Source organism: Hyperoodon ampullatus (assembly GCF_949752795.1).
Source record: "Hyperoodon ampullatus genome assembly, chromosome: 19".
In the NCBI taxonomy this organism is placed as follows: Eukaryota; Metazoa; Chordata; class Mammalia; order Artiodactyla; family Ziphiidae; genus Hyperoodon; species Hyperoodon ampullatus.
In genome coordinates, this window is record NC_136932.1 from 26,861,193 (window position 1) to 26,885,187 (window position 23,995).

Sequence of the window (23,995 nt, forward strand, 5' to 3'; positions counted from 1 at the left end):
AGGTGGGCCCAAGGCCCCCTGCTGCCCAGTCCCACCTGGGCTTCCTCCCTAGAAACGAAACGAGGAGAGGATTGGACTCCTAGTGAAGGAGTTAAGATGCAGAAAAGGATAGGACTTGAGAGTACTATCAAACTCTCAATTCAAGTGGCCGAGGACCTCGGTCTCGGCCCTCTCGTCCTCAAGGAAATGGGTCCGGAGGGGGCAAGTGGTACGTGGCATCCAGAAAGATGACGAGGGTCCACAGGAAGAGGCGGTCCACCACCATGGCCACAAACTGCCAGTCCTCCTTCAACTGGGGGTAGGAAGATTAAACTGTTCCTGGGCTCCAGACAACCAGGGAAGGCGGCCTCAAGGCCCTGTACTGCACCCAGGTCCTAATACCACAGCTTTGAGACAAGGGCGGGCCTGCAGAATAGCAGAGAGCGAAACTGCGGGCGACGGATGTGAGTAAAGAACAACTGGGAAGCCAGGGGGCGGGACCAAGTGAGGCAAACTTCCAATAGAAAAAAAATCGAGTTCTGGGGGCGGAGCCTAAGTTTGCCGGTGGAGCCAAGGCCACCCAGGCCTTGCCTTAGCCCACCCACTTTGGAGTCACAGCTTCGTGGTCCTCCTGTTCCCGCAGCTGTTGAGCGGTGTAGCTGATTGAAGAAACGACCTCCCGTAGGTCGGGAGGCAGGCACACAGCCCGGCTTGGACCATCGATAAATGGCCGCAGGTCCGGGGCAGACAGTTCAGGCTGGAACGTGGAAGAGGCGAGTCTGTTTGGCCACGACCGGGGCACAAAGACGGCCTGCGTGGGTGCTCTAGGCCCCGCCCCAACTCCCTCCTCCAACGCCCATCCAGGTTTCCAAACGTGAGAGAGCCCTTCAGGTTCTCTTCAACAGCGGCGACCTCTCTAGCCTTCCGCAATTCCTCCTATTCCCTTACGCTTTAGTTCCCACCTCCCCGCACAGTGGGCAACAGAAGGGGGACTACAACTCCCATGATGCTCAACCACGACATCCTCTGAGAGCTTAGGACGCCTGCCTCCGCACAGTCTTCTGGGAACTGTAGTTCGCCCTCTCCCTTCTACGTGGGCCATGGGGAGTAGATACTACCTGTTGGGTTTGGGGAAGAGAAAATCATGTGGTGGCTTGCGGATGAAATATTCATCTGTTCCCCGACCCCAGCCACTTCCTGGAGAATCCCTGAGAGGTATAGGAGGTGGCTCCGGTATCTGGTCTCTCTCAGGTTTGGGTCTCTTCAGACCCAGATACGGAGGGAGTTTGTGGATAAAGATCTGCAGAGTAGAAGAAGAGGCGTGTTGGAGGGGGCTCTTATGCTTTCAGACCAGAAGGGAAGCCGCCAACCACCCCCACGGCACGTGCCCATTCCTGCGCATGCGTGTATGCATCCCACAGATGAAATGCAACTACACAGTCCAAGAGTCCTTAAGGGGGTTAGGAGGCATCCTGACTGGAAAGAAAAGTTCTGAGGGCTTCCACCCTGATAGTACCTAACCCTGAGAATGCTTCCTTGGGACCCACGATGGGCAGTATTGATGAAGAGAGTCTGGGATCTACGCAATGTTAATGATGGGAAGATAAAATTAATTGGGCAACATTTCAACACCCAAAGACCTTGGCACTTTGACACTCTACCAGGAGTTGTAGTTCTCCCTCAGGTCTGTGAAAGGGAAGGTTGAAAGTTGGTGGGAGTGAGGAGCGATACCTGGACAAAAAGCCAAATACTGGGATTGAGAGTTAACACAGGTTGGAGAGGAGATCTTCTTACCTGACGGACCCAAAGGGGCATTTGGTGGGTGTGGGGTGAGCGATGGTGCAGGTTGAGGACTACGATGTTAAGGATGACTGAGAAGGTGACGAGGACCATGGTAAACATGAGGTATTTGATAATGACGGGGACAGACAGGGAGGTCTCAGGCACTTTGTCTGCCAGCAGCAGCAGGAACACAGTAAGGGTCAGCAGGGCAAAGATCGAGAGCCCTATCTGCTCTACTTGGGGGACAGAGGGGAAGGCGGAAGGATTAGGCTTTGCCAGAAAGCAATCTCCCTGGCATAATCAGTGACCGTGTTTCCAGCCCACTCAAGGACAGGCTTTTGGAAGGGCCAACTGCATGCAAATAACTCCTACATTTATACCTCCAACCTGGACTGATTCCCCTAAATTCCACACTTGTATCCACCTGCCTACTTAACCTCTCCATTTGGGTGTCCAATAGACATCTCGAACTTAACATGTCCAAAACTTAATTCCCTCACCACCGACTCCCCACACAGTCTTCCTCAGGTCATAAATGACAACTCGATCTTTCCTGTGGCTCAGGCCAAATCCCTTGGAGTCATTCTCAGCTCTCCTCTCTCTCATCCCATATCCAATCCATACCAAACCCTATTGGCTCTACCTTCAACATATATCCTGAAACTGATGACTTATCCCATCTACCACTACCATCCTGGTACAAGCCACCATTACCTCAGATCTGAGTTATTACAAAGGCCTCCTCTTTGCTTCATCTTTTGCCCCCCTGCTGACTGTTCTCAACAGAGCAGCCACATTGATCCCGTTAAAATGTAAATCAGATCAACCAAGAGCCCCAAACACAGCCCAGAATGGGGGAGGCAAGTTTGCATACATCTGGTCGTGACCCAAGAGACCAGATGAGGAAAACTGAAGCCTGGGCTCTTTCTCACAGGCTGGGGAAATCAGGCATTGGGTGTCCATCCCTACATCTTACCTCCTCCCCAGAGGGTGGCTTCTGAGCCACCCTAAAAAGAACTAAATTCTCTGCGCTCTGGGGGAGCTTTAAGATGCTGGGGGTGGGTGACAGGGAAAGGAAAATTGCTCTAAGCTCTAAAGCACTGCTCTCCAATAGCATTTTTCATGATGATGGAAATATTCTAAATCTGTGCCGTCCAATGCAGTAGCCACTAGCTCCATGTGGCTACTGAGCACTTAGAAGATCATGGCACTGAGGAAGAGAATTTCTTTTTTTTTTCTGTCCAAGCCATGAAGCTTGCGGGGTCTGAATTCCCTGACCAGGGATTGAACCACCGCCACATCAGTGAAAGCGCCACGTCCCAACAACTGGACTGCTAGGGAACAGAATTGGATGTCAGGGAAATTCTGTTCCCTGAGGAAGAGAAGTTTTAACTTTTTAACTTAATTTGTAATAGAATTAATTTTCCTTAATTTTAAGTAATTTACATTCTAATAGGCCTTTGGCTAGTGGCTACTGTAATAGACAGTGCAGCTCTAGGGCCTTGGGGATAACGGATTTAGCTAGACAGCAATGGAGGGAAAGCAGGGATAGTTTCGGTCCTCATCAGGCCCTGTGGGATGGGGCTGGGTTGGATGTCCTCAAAAGTCCACAGAACACTTCTCTTGTCTCTTTATTCCTCATGCTTACCTGTCCCCTCTTTTTCTATGTTTCTCACCACACACTGATATCCCCACTCCTTGATGGTCTCCGGTGAGTTGTTGGATGTTGGAAGCCATCCTGGAGCCATTGCACCATGACAAAGTCATGAAGCAACGGAAGGCGAAACTGCAAGGCAGCGCCGTGCCAGGAAGGTGGACTACAGCTCTGTTGTTATGTTTTATGATAATAAATTTAAATATAGGGGCAATTTTGGGGGGATGTTGCTCCACGTGAAAGAAAAATTCCTCTAGGACTCCCCCTCCTGAAACTACCACAGAATGGGAAGTACCCACTAAAGACCCGGGGAAATGGGTAAAGAATTAAGAGCCTGGAACTAAGGGGATATTTTTATGAAAAACACCCTCTAGTATGGAGTTATGGCCATGGGCTGGAGTTCCTGATGACATAGGAAATTTATGGTTCTATTATAAAGGAAGATTAATTATAGAAAAGCAAATGCCTAGAGCAGAATTAGTTGCTAGGATAGGGAGAAAGCACTGTCTCAGTTGAAGGAAACAACGAGAAAGGGCATGCAGGGTACATTGTAAATATTTTCGTGGAACCATTGTAAAAGGGTGCCCATGCAAGAAGAGAAATAGGAACAAGTAGCTTCAACTTTTACAATTAAAATAATCATATAACTGCTTGGCTTGGTTACTAAGAAATAACCTGTGATTAATGGGAACTTGGGAAATATTTTAATAGGACATCTAGAAACTAGGGCATATTTTTAAAAAAAAATCTTTATAGAACATTTTGAGGTTTGATTGTGCTAAGATTGTTTGGTCACATACCTGGTAATGTAATCAACTACAATATATAAACCTGTGATTGTAAACAATAAAGAAGAGAAACATGCAATGCTGATACTTTAAGAAGTGTAATAGATTTATTTCCTTCGCCGACGCTATCTATCCCTCGGGTATCCCTTGACTCGCTGGAGCTGGACTCCTGCAGTTGGATGTCGCCCTATGAAGGCGCCTGGGAGACAGAGCTTCGCACTTGTCCCTGTCTGCTGTCTTTGGCGGGCGTCAAAGACCACACGCCCTAGAGAGAGCTTCGCACTTGACCGTCTGCTGTCTCTGGCGGGCACCAAAGCCCACACGCCCTAGAGAGCTTCGCACTTGTCCCTGTCTGCTGTCTCTGGCGGGCGTCAAAAACCACACGCCCCAGAGAGAGCTTCGCACTTGTCCCTGTCTGCTGTCTCTGGCGGGCACCAAAGACCACACGCCCTAGAGAGAGCTTCGCACTTGTCCCTGTCTGCTGTCTCTGGCGGGCACCAAAGATCACACGCCCTAGAGAGAGCTTCGCACTTGTCCCTGTCTGCTGTCTCTGGCGGGCGTCAAAGACCACACGCCCTAGAGAGAGCTTCGCACTTGTCCCTGTCTGCTGTCTCTGGCGGGCATCAAAGACCACATGCCCTAGGTGGGTGCCTGCTGGTTTTGGGAGGTGTAGACATCTGGCCATAGTTCTGGCAGGCTGGGTGAACGGTATCGGGTGGTACACCCAGGCTTGGCTGCCTGTTCGCTGCGAGGAGGTTAGCAGGTCATTGTAGGGCCCCTGAGCCTTGGCAGAGCAGGAGTTGTGACTGGCTGGGACAGAAGTCCATGGTATGTGCTGCCCTGCATCCTCCTTTCGAGGAACTGTCTCAGATATAAATGACTTTTGGGTCTGACGTGGGCCCCAAACTTGGACAGAGTCAGTTCCTAGAGGGTTCTTGTGGAGGCCAGGGTTTGGGATAAGGCCTGAGTTGGTATGGAGACCTCGTCTCTTGGATAAGCCAGAGACTTGAGTAAGGGCTGGACTCTTATGGAGGCCAGGATCTCGATTAATTCCTGAGTCTTTGTGGAAGTTAGGGTCATGGGTATGTTCTGAGCTCCTGTAAATTCCAGCATCTTGGGTAAGGCCAGGATTCTTATGGAGGTCAGAATCTTGAGTAAGGCCTTGGCTCCTGAAGACTCCAGAATCTTGGGTCAGGCCTGGATTCTTGTAGTCTCCGGAGTCTCGGGTAAGGCTTGAGACCTTATGGAGGTGAGCGGTTTGCACAAGACCTGGGCTCTTATGGAGATCAGACTCCTGGCAAAGGACTGAGCTCTTGTTGACTGCAGAGTCTTGGGCATGGCATGGACTCTTCTGTGGCCAAGAATCTTGGGTAATGACTGGATTCTTCTGAAGGTCAGAGTCTTGGGAAAGGCTTGGATTCTTGCAGAGGTAAGGGTCTGCGGTAAGGCCTCGAAGTTCGTGGAGGCCTGGATATTGAGCAAGGCCTGGGTTCTTGGGGAGGCCTGTGTCTCCGGTAAGGCCTGGGGTCCTTTGGAGGACAGAGCATTGGTTGAAACCTAGACTCTCATGAAGTTCTGGGGGTTGGGGCCGGTTTGGGGTTTGGGAAGTGGTGGATAACTGGGGAGGGATGGGGCCCTGGGGAGAGAGGACAGACTGAGGAGACTTGGAGGTTGGGGGAAAGGTGGGGGTTTGTATTAAGGTGGAGGGCTTCTGGTGGTTGCTGTGTTGATGAAGGACAAAGGATCTGGGAAAACAAGAGGCAGAGAAAGAGTGCATGGTGGAGGCATGGTGCATGGTGAGCTCTGGGCACTGGTCGGAGAATGGAAGCAAGGTTGAGAAGGTGCAGCATCCTTGGAGTACACCAGGAATTTGGGGTAGACTGGAGTCTGGGGATCCGTGTTTCTCTTCTCAGACTGGCAAGGATGGGAGTTACAGTGAGCGAAGGTCTTGGACTGTACAAATTTGTCTTTGGCATCATTTGGGATCTTCCATTCCATATTCCCCAACTCCACATAACCCAGTATGGACCCTGTGGAGGGCTTGGCACTGTCCCCACTACATTGCTTCAGTGTTTGCTCAGCTGTACCAGAGCTCACCAGACCATGCCCCTCTTGGGGCCTGGAGAGGGTACCCAAGTCATTTCTGGAGTACCCAGAGTTCTGAGGGGGACACACATGGAATAAGTTCTGCTTCATGCTGCGGGCATAGTAGACCACATGGCCAGAGGAGAGGCCTTGGTCGAAGGTAGACAAGGTAGAGAGAATAGAATCTAGGATGGGGGTACAGGTGGTGGAAGGGACTGGAGTGGTCGTCAGGGCCATGACCAGTGCTGGGACAGAGGTTGTGGCAGAGATCGGGACAGGGGCTGGTGTAGGGGCTAGGGCAGGAGTAGTAGCAGGGGCAGAAGTTGGGGGAGGGACCAGAGTGTTGGCATGGGTATAGGTCAGATGAGCATGGGTCAGGGTGCAGAGAGAAGTGTGGCCCAGGAATTGGGCTGAGGCATGTGAGCGGGCCTGGGCTTGGGCCTGGGCTGGGGTATGGGCTGAGGTATGCTCCGGGCCATGGACCTGGGCAGGGCTGTGCTTAGGGTTGAGGGCTGGTGAGGGGGTCTGGGCCTGGGGGGTAGTGTGCTCAGGGAGGTGGAATGTGGAGCAAGTCTGGGCCTGAGCTGGGGCGTGCACAGTGGGGTGCTTGTAGGAGAAGGTCTGGGCCTTGGCAGGAGAATGTGCAGGGAGCTGAACTGGGGGGCAGGTCTGGGCCCGGGCTGGGGCCCGGGCTGAGTCATAGTCTGGGGTCTTAGTCTTGCTCTCTTGGGGCAGGCAGAGTGGAACCATGTCCACCTTGCTTCTGCGGAGCTTGGAAGATGTCTCTCACCTGGAGTTAAAGGTGGCTTGGGACTTTAAGGCTGTGAACGGAGGGTGCTCCCCAGCTCGCACTACCCCCTCCTTCCACAGTCCCTGTAGAGCCTCCGTGGAAGCCCAAGCCCGTCCACACTGAGGCGACATCCAGCAGCTCTTAGAAGCCATCTCATCATGTTTCTGGTATCCAGGGGTCAAGTTGGTTTGGGTGCATGTGCAGGAAGCTTGGGCGATGCTGGAAGTGGGGAGAAACTCTTGAGCACATATTCTTGGGATCCACGGAGCAGCGCATGCACATGCGATGGCTGCCTACACAGCTGGCTTGCTTATCTGTGGGGAAAGGCGAGATGAGACAGGGCCTGGGTTCCTGAGGGGCTGAGAATCAAGACAGGGATTGAAGAAAGGGGACAGGCCCACATCCCCTGAGCCCACACTGGCGCCCACTTACCTTTGGGGAAAATACGGTTGAAACCTGCCCGCAAGTATCTCTTCAGATGCATCCGGAGCTGAGGGAAGCAAGGGAGGGGGGAATTCGGGATCAGGGTGAGCCCTGAAATCCAACCCTTGTCTGGCCACACCGCAGCAGCCCTCCCATGTCAGCCCCTTCAAGACCCCAGGTCTCCCCCAACACCACTGCCAAGATCCTGCCCTCACCCGAGTCACCACTTTGATCCCCACGTTGAGCAAGATGAAGCTGACCAAGATCAGAAGAATTGAGTGTCTTAAGTCCTGCCATTTCCTGGGGGTGGTGCCAGAGCACGGCTGGGGTAGTTAATGGGTTCGCTCATCCATGGCCGGGGGTCCCAGGACTGCCTGAGTCCCTTGGCCTCCATATATATACTGGGAGCCAGAGTGAGTCATAATGGGGCAAGGGGTGGTGTCACAGTGAGGCAGGGGGATGAAAAGCAGGGACCAGCGTGGCATTCCCTAGTTACCAGGGTCAGGTAAGCTGAGCCTGGTCAGTCAAACAGGGCCCGGAGGCTGGCACGCCTCCCCTCGAGCGGTGAAACATTCGCTCACCGCCCGCTGACTCACTTGTTCAAATGACACATTCCATCTCTTGGCCCCTCCTGAGACTATTAAGACCTTGGCCTCAGAGCCCTGCGGAAGGACTGGTTGGAGTCCAGATCCTCAGCCTTCTTCATGCCCTTCACTGGTCGTGGAGGTGGACCGGCCCAGATGTGGAAACTCCCAGTTTGGAAGCAGCTTCTTGTATGAACTTCTTTGTCAACAGGGACAACTGAGACAAAGAGGAGGTGCCCAGAGACCAGTGGTTTGGAGTCTGCAGCTGCAGGTCTACTTAGTGCATGGTATCGGACCAGGAGGGGCCTGCTGGCAGGACTGTGGCCACTAAACCAAGGGGACCCTCAGGCCCAGAAGGGGACACTGGCTTCTTATTGCAGGAAGCCAAGGGCAGGGAACAAGGCTGGCAGGAGTGGTGCTTCCAAGCCACAGACCACCAATGTTTCCTGGACTCTGGTGCTCTTTATCCCTCTCTCCATGCCCAGCCGCCCCCTGACCCCGCCCCCATTTGCTGCTGGCCAGTTCATTTTCCCAGTCTGGCTTCCATGCAGGGAGGGCCTCGAGGCCGAGGTGGAAGGTAGCAGCGAGTTGGCCCACGCTTGGCTTCCTGCACTTGCTGCTTCAGCTCCAGGCTGTCATACACCTGGTAGTTGGTATTTCCCCCCGGGTTCCCGCGGAGTGGCATGAAGGTGGGCTGGGGTGGAGGGTGCTCAGTAGCCTGGACGTCTGGCAGAGTCTGGAAGGGGCGGAGGAGCAGCGCTGAGCTGGGATCCGAGGCCCGCTGGTAGAGGCCTCGGCCAGCACTGTGAGGGAGGCGGAGGCGGCCAGAGGGTGCGCACAGGCAGCATCTCTGCCCATTCAGCTATCGGCGCCACACCTCGTGGGGATCCCGGGAGTAGTTCAAGTGTCCCGTGGAGGGGCGCAGGCTGTGGTTGGTCTGGCTGTGAGCACAGCTGTGGAGACTCCGTCCTTGGGCTGGGGGGGATTTGTGCTGCCAGGCTTCGGGCCGGCAGCTCCGAGGCACCAGAGCGGATGGAGGCTCAGAGGCCTCCAGACCACGCTGCCGCTGATCCCAGGAGTCATACGGGAGATGGCCCCTTGAGGGGTAAGTGCTGTGCACCACAGGGACCCACGAGGGGTTAGGGGGCAGCCGTCGGGGAAGTGGTGGAGAAGAGGTCCACTCGTCAATGTCCATGTTGCCCCAGATGCGGGATGGTGAGCAGGGGGCCCCGAAGGTCTGCAGCCTTAGCTCGGACTTGGTCTCCACACGCTTGGGCATGCGGTGCAGCTCGGGCGACACGTAGACAGGGTGGTGGTAGGCTGGCCAGGATCCCACCTTGGTGACCCCAGAGGCCCATGTTGGAGGGCAGGCCCATCTGCTGGTAGAGCCCTCCCCAGCACCCCCAAGGGAACTTGGGTTGTGGGAAGGAAAGGACATCCTCCTCCTCCAGGTAAGAGTCCGGGTCCTCCTAATCAAAGGAGGGTATCAGCCGCAGCTGTGACATCCCGTGGCTGCGATGCAGCCTACAGAAGCCTGAGCGGCTGTAGGGGAACTGTCTGTGGATCTTCGGCCTCCGCTGGTGGCTGCAGGGGTGGCGGCTGCAGCTGCAGCTACAGTTGCGGAGATGATGGTAGGAGGACGAAGAGTAGCAAGTGGGACAGGCCATTCTCACTTCCACAGGGTCCAGGGTGCAGTGCATGTGGATGTCTTGGGCCTTGGCTGGAGGATGTTTGGGGGAACTTTCCAAGCCTGCGAGATTTCATCTGGGGGAGGCGAGAGTCCATGAGCGCAGGGCAACTGTCAGAAGAGTTCAGGGTTGGGAACCTGGGGACCTGGGTTTCTAGGGCCCAGGGAATGGCAGGGTCGGGTTGCCCCCTACCTGTCTTCTGTACTTACTTTTCTGATTAATCCAATACATGGACTTTTCTAAGGCTTTCTGGAGCCCATGCCATATCTGGCGTGGGGTGGGGTGGGGTGGGTGAAAATGAAGGCCAGGCTCTCTAACTTCACCCCCATTCCAAGACAAGAACATTGCTGCAGACGGTGGTGCAGGCTGCAGCTGGTTCCCACCCTCAGCCCTCTTCACCCCTACTGGTGATCCCCAACCATCATTGACCATAGTTGCCAAGCTGATCCCAATGCTGACAAGAATGACAAGGCCCAGCAGCAGGAGTAGGAAGTCCTCCGCATTCTGGGTACTTTCTTGGTATTGATGGCAGCACCCCAGGTTGTCATAACAGAGCCGGTTTTCCATGGTGAGTGGGGGGTCCTAGGGCCACCTTGACCACGGAACGCCCCCGGCCCACCGGCCCTGACCCACACTGCACTCATGCCAGGACCTGGGGACACCCACCAACAGGTGAGGGAGCATGGTCATAATGAGGCATGTTGCAGGGAGTCACAATGCAGAGGTGTCCAATCTTTCATCCACTTAGCTGGCCCTTTATGTGGCAGTCTCTGCCCTCGGCTCCCACTACATGGAGCCTTGTCCCCAGAGTTCAGTCTGTCCTTCTGTCTCCATGGGGCCTTGCTTAACTTGATTTGCAAGCAGGGTTGCTACAGATGAGAGACAGTCTTCATAGTGACTGGATCATGCATATAGGATTTCCTCCATTTCATTGTTCAAGACATTAGGACCGCTTACGTAGCCTGTTGGGCTTCTTAGAACTAGCCTGCAGTTCTTAAAAAGTTTCAAGAGAAGCCAGAAATCCAAATTGCTCTGTGAAATAGCCACATTTTAAAAGTAGCAAACCAATTCAAATTTTAAACTCTGCTGGCCAACAACATGGGCCACACAAAACACACCAGTTTGTAACCTCTGATGTATACTGTATAATGCTTTTGTTCTCATCTTCTCATATGATCCTCAGACTAGGCAGCAGATACTATTATTCGCTTCATTTTACAGATGGAGAAACTGAGGCACAGAGCAGTTTAGTAGCTTGTCCAAAGTCTGAGCACCACAGCTGGAACTTGAGGTTTTTACAGTGTGCTTTTTTATCCTTATTACAAATGCATCCTTTTAGAAAGAACCTTTTCTTATCCTAAAGATAATACATATTACAAAATACAGTAAAGTACAGAAAGGTCAAAACAAAGAAAAAACGACCACTAGTCCCAACATGCCAACATAAGCACTATTACTTAGTGTATTTCCTTAGAGAAAAAATAATTTCCCTATTCATTCAATCAGAGGTAACGGCTGTATAGGTTAGGATCTGTGCTCGGTGCTGGGGATATTACAGTGGACAGCTATAGTTCCTGCCCTCAGAAGGCTTACAATCTAGTTCTTGTTCTTTGTTCCATTCATTGCCAACCTAGATGTGAATATCCAGTGGGGCTTCTTCAAGAAGCTAAAGAGTAAATAAGCGGATAGTTCATTTCACGTGTGCCCAAGGCCCCCAGCTGCCCAGTCCCACTTGGGCTTCCTCCCTAGAAACGAAATGAGGAGAGGATTGGACTCCTAGTGAAGGAGTTAAGATGCAGAAAGGGATAGGACTTGAGAGTATTATCAAACTCTCAATTCAAGTGGCCGAGGACCTCGGTCTCGGCCCTCTCGTCCTCAAGGAAAGGGGTCCGGAGGGGGCAAGTGGTACGTGGCGTCCAGAAAGATAACGAGGGTCCACAGGAAGAGGCGTTCCGCCACCATGGCCACAAACTGCCAGTCCTGCTTCAGCTGGGCGTAGGACGATTAAACTGTTCCTGAGCTCCAGACCCCCAGAGAAGGCGGCCTCAAGGCCCTGTACTGCACCCAGGTTCTCCTACCATGGCTTTGATCCAAGGGCGGGCCCACAGAATAGCAGAGAGTGAAACTGCGGGCGACGGATGTGAGTAAAGAACAGGTCGGCTGCTTCCCACTACCTATCTACCTTACGTTTGGTTGTATATATATGTCCATGCCTCTCTCTCACTTTGTCACAGCTTACCCTTCCACCTCCCCATATCCTGAAGTCCATTCTCAAGTATTCCTGTTTTACACGTGGGTTCTTCATAACCTTTTTTTTTTAAAGTCCATATATATGTGTTAGCATACGGTATTTGTCTTTCTCTTTCTGACTTACTTCACTCTGTATGTAAGCTTTTTACATTCATCATCTCATTTACTCTTACAATATCCTCCATTAGGTGATAAGCTGTATTAATAATGCTATTTGCAGATAAAGAAATTGCACCTTAGAGATATTAAATACCTTCAAATGTTTCTGGCTAGAAAAACTTAAAATTGCAACAACAACAGCAAAAAAAAAATCTAAGAGACTAAGTTAGGACTCAAACACAGGTGTCCAAGGCTTATAATCACTACAGTATTCTGTATGATAAGCAAGCAATTGGGGAAGAACTGGATCAAACACTTTCTGTATGAACTGAGGCAAGTCACTCTACATCTAAACACTGGGGACAATAGTATCTGCTGTCATTTTTCTCACAAATGCCACAAAGAACAAATTTAAGACTGCTGCTTTGAAAGCATCTGGTGAATGAAAGAATATGTAATGTTTTAGATAACCATTATTTTCATCCAATTAACTTTTCAAGTAACTTTATTTGCTCACTGAAATTGAAGTACTTCAAGGACAATCAAAAAGGTCTTACCTAAAACCACAATCAGCAGTTTCTGGAATGCATCTGTCATAGCCTTCTGAATAGCAAGCTTCTGGGTTACCTTCCTTTCCATAAGGAATGATAATGACCCTAAATCCAACCAAAACAGATGAATTTTAAGTGTCTGTCTGAATAACTGATTTCTAGGTTATGTGTTTAAAACTAAAAATGCATCTGTGATTCTTAGATCATTATCTTAGTGATTAAGGGCAGGCACAACACTGGGGTACGGGTGAATGTCTCTGTTGTAGGTATACCCTGGCATGGCACATTTTTACTGCTCAGATCTATTCTGGAAGTTCCTAAAATACTCGATCGGAAATGCAAACCAAGAACATGGCTCTAATCTCATACTACTCACAGATTTCAAATGGACAAGCTGAGGCTGCACTGCTACAGACCCTGCTCTCCTGTGCGTAAAGGGCTTGATTCATACACTGAGATAGATTTGGTGATAGTGCAGATGATCTGGCCGCTCCTCAACCATCACCCACTCAGGTGGATGGTGGACTCTCCTCCACTCCATTCGCTAACAGCCCTGCCTCTGAGTTAAAACCCTAAGCCCAAGTGCCATGGATTCTAGGAAGAAACTCACTACCAATCAGAATCCCCTTTCTAGGGATCTACATTTACTTTTTCTGCTCAGGCCCTTCTATAGGAGGCAAAGGACTGAATATATACACAAGAGTTTATTTCAATCTTTAGACAATGATTTTGTTGGGATAAATGAAGGCCAGAAGACATCTGTATTTAAAGGAATATTTTAGCACATGACAAATTATTAACAACAACAACAAAAACTAACTAATTTTCCATCCTCCTAAGCTTCTTGGCAGGCAGTCAGTTCTAAAATTCTAAAGTTTAAGGTGCTGTCAGGTATTGCCTAAGATAAAAACCTATATTGTCAGGCAGAAAAAATCTGCCCAGGGCTTTAATGGCTTAGAAAAGGTGATGATGTATCTGAAAAGGTGAGTTTCAGAAAGAAAGGAAAAAAGAGAAATCCCACTCCCTCACCTCCCCACACACAAACATACTGGAAAACAGACCTTCCTCCAACTTATGCAAAGGTTCCTCAGCCATGACAACTCCGGGACTCCTGCACTCATGGGAGGGCAACACCACCTCTAAAGCACAGAAGATCTTCAGGCTTTGCTTCTGAAGTGGTGTCACAATATCTTCATTTTCCCTTTCTTCAAGGTTAGAAAGATCCTGAAGCTGTTAGGATTATGAATTAAACGCTAGACTTCAAAATATCCTGTTGTTAGAAATAAAAACAAAACTCCAGCAATCCCAGGTAATAGTTTAGGTATGCAATAGCTTCAAAATCAAGTGAGACTTGCAAATGAATGACTAGATATGGACAACTATTTTTTATTATATACCATACAAATACTGGAGAAAATTATGGACACCACCATCCAAGTCATTGAGATTATCACTAATTCTAGGTGGCAGGCCAATGCTCACATACTTCCATGTGGAAGGCTCTCACATCTCCTCCCCATAGCCCTGTTCTATTCTTCTCTCTAAAGTCTAGGAGTTCAATGTTGAAAGGAGTCTGGTGAGTCAAAGAAAATCTACAGTTTACCTTGATGATCCTTTTTGACCACCCATTGAAACCAAAGTAGTGATTTGCCAATTCTTGGCATCTGGAGCTGTTTAGGGCCAGCGTATTATGTTGAACCGCCTTATGTCTGGCGCCAAGATGAACCTAAAGACATAAAAGTCCTAAAAATATCACAATCCTACATAGAGACTTGTTTTGGATATACCTGAGATTTATCAACACCAATTTCATAGAGTGGTTGTGAAGATTAAGTAGGACATTTTAAGCAATGAGCTCACAGTCAGCCCTAAATAAATGTTATTTATTATTTTTAAGTCAGTACTTTTCTGCATCATTTCCAGGGCCCCTGATTAACCGGAAGGTTCCCTGACCTCTGGTGGTGAAAGTGATGATGAAAACAACCAAGGAAGCCCAGCAGAAGCCTATTATGGGGCTGGGGGTAAGCAAAGGAAGTGAACTGTTTTACTCGTCTCATCCTGTAGCTCCTGCTTGAGAATATGACCTGAAGAGGAGGTAAGATGGACCTGCCACTGAATCAGGACCTTAATCTGTAGCACCCCCTCCCCACGTTACTAACCCCTGTTAGAAGAGGGAATACCTATACCTCTATAAATGTAAATAAAGCAACCAAAAGAATTAGGGGTTCATCTGCATTAACAAGCTTCTTTGAGAGTGCAAATATTTCCAGTCGTAACTCTCTAAATAACTTACATATTACTGTGGATTTTTTACATCACTAGTTCTTTCTTAAATATCTATTTCCACTTTGAACAGGGTGTAGTATATAAATATAGTCATAAAAATTCAAATAATACAAATAAAGTCAAAGCATTGTTAATTCTTTATTGGTTTGTGCATCTTTCTCTGTCACTAGTTTATGAGCTCCTTAAGTGCTTGAAGGAACCATATATTATTCTTTCCTTGTTACCAGAAGCAAGCATAGATCTTGGCATATAATAGAGGAGTGATGGTCTGTTGACTGAGTGAATGAATGAGTACATAAGAAAATGAAATTACTTTCTCCAACTGAAGCTGCCTGCTGGGAAGGAGAAATGAAGACTAATTTTTAAATGTTGAGTGTCGCATGAGAGGCTAGGCCCTGTACGGTGAGTCATAATGGAGCTGTCCTGGACAATTAGGAAGCTTCAGAAGGGCTCTGAGCCCCTGGTAGTAGAGACAGTTGACATCTGGGATAACCTTGCCACAGTTCTTGCTGGCAAACATCTCCCTTCGTGCTACTGAGAAAAACTCAGATACATTAGGCCTTTCCTTCATTTTATTTTAAGATGTTATTCACTTTTCTGTATTTATAAAAATACAGGGGAAAAAAGATAAGAATTATGTATACATGCCAATGGATAAAGGAACACATAATTGGAACTTCCCTGCTGGTGCAGTGGTTAAGACTCTGTGCTCCCAATGCAGGGAGCCCGGGTTCGATCCCTGGTCAGGGAACTAGGTCTCACATGCATGTATCAACTAAGAGTTCACACGCCACACTTAAGGAACCTGCGAGCCGCGACTAAAGGAGCCTGCCTGCTGCAACTGGGGAGCCCTTGAGCCGCAACTAAGGAGCCAACCGGCTGCAACTAAGACCCGGTGCAACCAAATAAATAAATAATTAAAATTTTAAAAGAACACATAATTAAAGTAGATAACAATATCGAGGGTGTGGGTAGTAAACTAAGGCTCTGCATTAACAAAAGAAATCTAGGGCTTCCCTGGTGGCACGGTGTTTGAGAGTCCGCCTGCCGATGCAGGGGACACGGGTTAGTGTCCCGGTTCAGGAAGATCCCACATGCCGCAGAGTGGCTGGGCCCATGAGCCATGGCTGCTGTGTCTGCGCGTTCGGAGTGTGTGCTGTGCAACGGGAGAGGCCACAACAGCGAGAGGCCCACATACCGCAAAAAAAAAAAAAAAAGAAAGAAAACCAGAAGGTGCAAAACTGTTTCCTATCCCAGACTCCTATCTTCCGTCTTACAATACTGTAACTGACACTTCAGAGAATCAAAGTCCACACCATGTAGGATTTTTCCGACCAGTACAAAACACTGGCTCAAGGGCAAGTTCGAACTGGCTATTAATTCAGTTCAGCAAACATTTCCTGAGGCCAGGCCCTGTGTTAGCAGCACTAAACTCAAAGAGGAAGCATGCCATCGCTACTTTCAAGAAACTTAGATTCTAGCAAGACAGGCAAAGCACAAATGAAAAATAACAAGAAATACCTTTCATCTGCCGAAAGGCATGAGCTGCCCTCAAAAGAAGAACACAAGTTCACTGTGCAGAGATGATAGGGAGAGCACAGGGGAGTTTATCAGAGAGAATGCACAAGTCACCAAGAAAGGAAAAAGCACATGATACACTCCAGGTGTGTCAGAGAAGGAGGGAAAGGAGTTAAGAATGCCCTCCAATGCCACAAGAAGTGAGGGCTTTATTCCATAGCAATGGAGCATGATGGGAGGTGTTTAAATAAAGAAGGAACCTATCGGGCAGTGCAGTGGTTGGGAATCCGCGCTTCCTCCATGGCGGAAAGGGGTGGGGGGAGGGTTTGATCCCTGGTCGGGGAACTAAGATCCCACAGGCGGCATGGTGTGGTCAAAAAAAAAAAAAAAAAAAAGAAGGAACCTATCATGTAGAAGTCCTGTGAACAACTGGTGATAAGCAGGCATTGCCATTAATAACAGACCACTAAGCAGTCCAAGTAATAGAGATTGAGAATTCAAGCGCAGCCTCTCCTGAGCTATACCACTCATAATGCAGGGAGCAGCAATCCTGGGCAAAGAAGACCTAAGATCCTCTGACCTGACAGTCACAACATTGCTCCGGCGGACCATGCTTGCAGACCTCCCACCACCATGTCTGTTGGTTCCGAGACTGCTCTTCTTGCCTGTTCCCAACCTCGCTCACTCTCCCCACTTTCTACCTCAACAAACGGCCCCAAGGTACAGGTCTCCTCCATCCTTCCAAAGCTCAATTTATGCCACTTCGCTTTTAAGAAAGACCCACGTTAGCGCCTGTTTTCCCTACCAAAAGAAATCCAAAGAGGTATCTGTTTTCACAAAAAAAGGGGGGAAAATGAGAACAGTGCCCAGCACATGTTGTGCAGCAGCCCATACAGAGGCAATTCACACTGTGTGCTGCAAAAGCGGGTGCAAGGGGCACCACCCAGCTCCTTCCTGGGAACCACACTCAGCACCTCAGCATCAAGCCACCATAGCTTTGAACTGTCACTGAGCTTCTGTACTTTAGCTCAATTTATTTTGTGCATCCGTTAGCAAGATGTGTCCTATGGTCACTGCTTCTTCGCTTTATGCCACTTCGGCTTATGAAAGGTTTCATGGGAACGCTCTGCTTTCAGTCATTGGGGGAAACCCATACTTTCTGTCCTCCCGCCTCCCTCCAGCCTACACATCCACTCTTGGCCTGGCCTTTCCAGCTTTGAAAAGAAAACCTGGCTCCGCCCTCGACCGCCTATATACTGCAGTGAAAGATGAGGGGAGAAGCTGACAGGCAGACAAAAGGCAGCATCAGTGAGTGAGGCCTGACGACAGACAACGGAAGAGTTCCAGGCCCCTTCAACTTTTGAGATGTTTGGTATAATAAAAAATGTAGAAACACCTAAGGGATGGGATGAGAAAGAGCTCAAAATGGACTTCAGTATTTGTTAGCATTTGTTAAATATGGGTGGTACATACACGGGGTACACTGTAATATTCTCCACTTTTCTAAGTATGAAATTTTTAATTAAAAATATACCAAAACACGGATTTAAAAATTAGAGGATATTTAAAATGTTTATACATTTGACAAGTTAATACAACACAAAAAATGAAATCTAATTGTGTAATTCACAAGGAAATCCAACAAATATTTAGAGTATTGTATCCTCAGGCATTACATGGCCTCCCTTTAAACTTCCTCAGCTCTCCCTCAGTGGGCTATAATTCCCCATTTACTTTAAGGGAACTTCAATATTTAAGTTATGATTGGTGTTTATGTCCCTTATACAAACATGCATTAATTTGGGGAAATCAATTATCAAACAAACATCAAAAGTAATCATTTCTACATTACTAATGTGACTTTGCCCATTAGAGATCAGAATGGCATTACAAGATCATCAGTCACTTATTCTATAGGCCAGAGTTGACGCTATTGACATTTTGGGCTGAACAATTCTTTGTTGCGGAAGGCTGTCCTGTGCCTCATAAATGTTTCAGCAGCATCCCGGCCTCTGACCACTAGGTGCCAGGAGCACGTCTCCTGACTTACGACAACTAAAGATGTCTGTCTCCAGACATCAGCAAATGTCCCCTGGGGAGCAAAATCATTCCTGGTTGACACCTACTGATATAAACAAGCATATAGTGTTTGCTTGCCAAATAACAGCAACAGAAGATGGATAAATCCATGGATTCCAAAGGTCCTAGAATTAGCAAATCTTCTCTATAAAACTCCTAGCCCACATCTAGAAAATATTACAAAAGGAAGCAAAATGAAAAGAAAAACTAACAACACATGAGCTAAAATCTTTACTAGGCACAGAACACAGCACAGTGATCCAAAGCACAGACTTGGAGCCAGAGGACTTACATTCAGAACTCACCAGCTGTCACTCACCAACTGTGTCACTCACCAGCTGTGTGACCTGGAGCAAATGACTTAGCCTCAAGTATCTCAACTTGCTCACCTTTAAAATGGCAAGGAGACAACTAATACCTACCTCCTATGGTTATTTATTTTCACTTAAGAATTAAGCGAAATAATACGTGTAAAGTGCTTAAAAGAATGCCTGGCATACAGTGAGTGCTCAGTAAGTGTTAGCTAGTGTTATTTCACTAAAATTCCATATTTTCAATTTATACAAAGTGGAAATCACTTTACAGATTTCAACATACAACACTGTATTTATAGAAAATAAAATATCATGCTATGTAACTACTTTATCTACTTGACAGAGGAATTATTTTCACCCATTTTCAACATCTCGGTAAACTAATAATGGTTATGATTATGCAATCATAATAATGATTATGCTCTCCAATAGCCACTGGAGAAACAAGTGTACCTGTACATCGCTGACAAAGACAAGCTAACCCCTAAAACTGGCTCTGAGGGGAGATCACAAAGCCTACCATCAACATTAATCACCAAACATATTAGCCAGGGATATCTCAATAAAAGTAACACAGAAGTAGAGATTAGGGACAGAATTACTAACTCCGGGAGCTATGGGGGGAAGTGACTTAATTTCAAGAGTTAATGTCTCTGATATGTAGGCTCAGGTGCCCACCTCAGCACTGGATATGAAGATGCCTACCACAATTAATCAGGTCCCAACAGTTCATTTCTAACTGCGGTCTCCCTGAACCTCACTGTGGGTACTTCTGTAGCGTAGCTCTCCATACAAGGCAGGTCTCTGGTAACTCTGTTCTCTGGTTCTTCAGGAAACAGCATGACCTGGCTACACATACTCCTGAAGAAGTTCAAGCATCTTCTTGAAAAACATAAAATAGAAACTGCCAGCTGAAGTCAAAGTGAGACAATGTCTCAAGCCACGCTAAAATGGGCTAAAAAAACCACAGAGATCTAGAAACTACCTCTATACGACGCCAGCACCAGACACACCTCACCATGTAGCCAACACTCTTGGCCAGGATACACGGATACACCCGTGTCTACAGCATGCAACCCTGCCACGTAGCGGACAGACACTTACCAAGCTGGGTCTTGTACAGCCTCTGCCATGGGGACAGAAAGGCCCAGAGAAGGGCGCTGAGTCGCTTAAACCCACCAGTGTGGGAAGAAGCACCACGTCCACCCATTGAGAAGGCCACCCCTATTTGCCTTGACTCTTTCTCTTCCTGTTAAAAATTATCCAACTTTCACCAAAAGAATACACAATACTAACTTTCTGCAAACTCCTGCCCCTGTGGGGAACGGCATTCCTGGAGGATGTAACTTCACAGACAAAAAAGCTGGAATCAGTAACCAAGGTTCTAATTCAAATCCGGTCTAATTCAAATCCATTAACCCCTGTGATCCGTTGCCGATCTACAAAAAGAGCCTAACAGCATATTAGTCGTTTGACCAGCCAGCGTCCATCCCTTTTTCTGGTAATAAAAGCCCACAAATTCCCTCAGAGTAGGCACCTCTCCCCGTCTCTCAGTCAGCGTGGTTCTGGTGGGATCGAATCCACCAAAGAACCACGGGTGCCACGTGACCAGAACTGGCCAATCCCAGTCTCACAGCCTCAAACAGCGATTGGCTCCAGGTCAGACATGTGACCCCATAAGAGCCAATGAGACATCATGAGACTTTTGCTGAGGCTTCTGGGAAAGAGACAGGCGCTCGTTCCGGCTGAATCTAAATGCTGACAGGCTACAGGGGGTGAATATGCTACAGCCAATTTTCTAACATACAGTTCCTACAACTGAAGTCCATACAGGAAAAGGAAGAGTTGACTCGTGGGGAGAACCTGAGTCCTGATGACTTTACTTGAGCCCTGAATCCAGCTAGCTGTGCCTGACTTTGCAGTTAGGTGAGCCTAACTCAAATTTCTTTCCAGCTTAAGCCAATTTAGGTTGATATTTCAGGCAGCTGAAGCGAACTGATGTACATGTGTATATCTGATTAGTACCTCACAGGATGTGAAAAATGGAATGAACTGATAGCTGTCTTGTAAAACAGTGTGTATATACATGATTATTAAAAACACTGGTCACAGGTATTGATTAATAATAACAAGTGCAAAGAGAAAAAAGTGGGCATGGGAGAGAAATGACTTAGTGTGATATGTGCTTATTCTGACTCTTGAAAATATTCCAAAACATTTGTTTAAACAATTTTATCATAAAGCTATTTCAGCAATAATAATAAGAATAATAACAAGAGCCATTTGCTGAATGCTTACTGTGGGCCAGAGGCCGTTGAAATGACTATATTATGTAATCTGCTTGAGTCCTCATAATGACCTTACAAGGTGGATGTTATTATTATCATTCCCACTAACAGATAAGGAAACTGAAGCACAGACAAGTTAAGTTACTCACCCACAGTTACACTGTAAATAAAAGGCAGGATTCAAATGCAGACATTCTGATGCAGCTCGTGCTTTTAGCCAAGACACTGAATCGGAACCTACACTCAGAGTTCTAATGCTGTTCCAGTGAAGCAGAAACTCAAACTCAGGCACTCCCCAAAGCATCAAATGGGAATGTAATATACCACTATTTTAACCCTGGAAGAATCTTAAGGACTAATTCCTACATAGTTCTGCATTATGAAAGTATACATATTTAACCACATTAGTGATTATCATTTTTTGAAAAAGTGTGAAAACCCTCACAAACCTCAACCAATTGCATCCTTTGCTTAAACAAAAGTCCTAGATGTTCCCAAGACTAAGAGGTATATTAATTAGTACTACCTTTCCAGAAAATAACATTTGCACCTTCCACAAAGTCAACTTTATGAGGACATTCCCATCACTAAGTTACTTTTCACCACTTTTATAGAACAGAAACTTATTTTAAAATCTACCCATCTTAGTATAATATAAAAAAGAAAAAAATTTATGAACTGGACTTTCTCAAAATTAAACCTTTTCCTCTTTGAAAGACACTATTATGTTAGAAGGATACGAAGCCAAGCTAAAGACTGAGAAAAAACCAACGGCCAATCACATACCTGAAAAAGGATTTGTATCCAAATATATAAAGAATTCTCAAAACTCAACAGTAAGAAAACAACCCAATTAAAAGCTAGGCAAAAGATTTCAATGGCACTCCACTAAGAGGATCTAATGATGGCAAATAAGCACATGAAAAGATGTCCAATGGCATTAGTCATCAGAGAAATGCAAATTAAAACCATGAAAAGATATTACCACATACCTATTAGAATGGCTAAATTAAAATCACTGATAGTGTCAGTGATGTGGAATAGGTGGAATTCTCGTACATTGCTAGTGGGAGAATATAAAATGGTACAGACACTCTGGGAAAAGGGTTGACAGTTTCTTATAAAGTTAAAAATATACTCACTATATCACCCAGCAATCCCCTCTCCCCAGAGACAGCTACCCTAGAGATAGAGAAATGAAAACTATGTTTGCACAAAAGTCTGTACACAAATGTTTATAGCAGCTCCTAACATTCCTAAATGTTAAAAATTGGAAACAACACAAATGTCCTTTAATGAGTGACAATGGAAAACTACTCAGTAATAAAAAGGAATAAACTTTCAATACATGCAATAACTTAGATGAATCTAAAAGACAGAGTAAAAGAACCCAGTCTCAAAAGGTTACATGTATGTTTGCATCTATAGAACATTCTCAAAAAGACAAAACTATAGGGATGGAGAAAAGGTCAGTGGTTGCAGAGGTTATAGGATGGGGACAATTAATTATAAAAGGATAGAATCAGGGAATTCTGGGGGGTGATAATATTATTCTGTATTCTGATTGTAGTGATGGTTGCACAAACTACACGTGTTAAATTAACAGAATAAAAGAAAAAAAGTTAGTTTTACTGTATGATAATTTTAAGAATAAAATTTTAATATTATTTTTAAATATGAAACTCAATGTCACAATGGACACGGTTTTTAAAAACTGGAAAGAAATGAAGAAGGATAAGTTTGTTAATAAAAAGAAAACCTGGGCTTCCCTTGTGGCGCAGTGGTTGAGAGACTGCCTGTCGGCGGGGGGGGACACGGGTTCGAGACCAGGTCTGGGAGGATCAAACGTGCCACAGGGCAACAGGGGCCGGGAGGACAACTACTGAGCCTGCGCATCTGGATCCTATGCTCCACAACAAGAGGGGCTGTGGCAGTGAGAGGCCCACGCACCACGATGAGGAGTGGCTACTGCTCGCCGCAGCTAGATAAGGCCCTCGCACAGAAACGAAGACCCAACACAGCGAAAAATAAATAAAAAATAAATATAAATAAATACAGTATTTTCCACAACTACTGAGGCCACACGTAGCAACTACTGAAGCCCGCACACTCTAGGGCCTGTGTGCCGCAACTACTGAGCCCAGGTGCTGCAATTACTGAAGCCCGCACACTTAGAGCCCGTGCTCCACAACAAGAGAAGCCACCACAATGAGAAGTCCGCAGACCACAACAAAGAGTAGCCCCCACTTGCCACAACCAGAGAAAGCCTGCGCGCAACAACAAAGACCCAACACAGCCAAATATAAACAATAATAAAAATAAATAAATAAAGGCATCATCACATAAAAACAAATGAGGAAATAATTTTTTTAAAAAGAGAATAAGTGGTGGGGCAGTGGTTAAGTATCCGCGTGACAGTGCAGGGGACACGGGATTGAGCCCTGGTCCGGGAAGATCCCAAATGCTGCAGAGCAACTAATCCCGTGAGCCACAACTACTGAGCCTGTGCTTCTGGAGCCTGTGCTCTGCAACAAGAGGGGCCACGGCAGTGAGAGGCCCACGCACCACGATGAGGAGTGGGCCCTGCTCGCCGCACCTAGAGAAGGCATTTGCACAGAAACGAAGATCCAACACAGACAAAAATAAATAAAAAATAAATACATTTCAAAGGAAAACCTACACATTTCCCTTTCTGCAAATGTAGGTTTTCGAGGCAAGAGTAGAGCCTCAGAAAGAATGTCTGCAAACAGAACAATCACTAGTTCACTAAGTACAAAATGTAGGACACTTTTGAAGAATCCCATCACAGCTAGATAATTGGTCCAGGACCAAAAGTA

General features: G+C 47.2%; 1 protein-coding gene and 1 pseudogene across 2 annotated transcripts in view; both read right to left on the reverse strand.

Moving 5' to 3' along the window:
• LOC307067901 (RAD52 motif-containing protein 1-like) overlaps window positions 1-23,995 on the reverse strand; it is a gene marked incomplete at both ends in the record, with an annotated part of 661,371 nt that overhangs the window by 99,792 nt on the left and 537,584 nt on the right. The gene's annotated exons all lie outside the window — the stretch shown is intronic.
• On the reverse strand, window positions 179-10,346 carry LOC307067378 (uncharacterized protein SPEM2-like; annotated as a pseudogene). The gene is made up of 6 exons: window positions 10,203-10,346; window positions 9,983-10,040; window positions 8,583-9,849; window positions 7,376-7,392; window positions 581-758; window positions 179-292 (listed from the first exon to the last, which is right to left on the reverse strand). The product of its transcript is annotated as an uncharacterized protein SPEM2-like (transcript).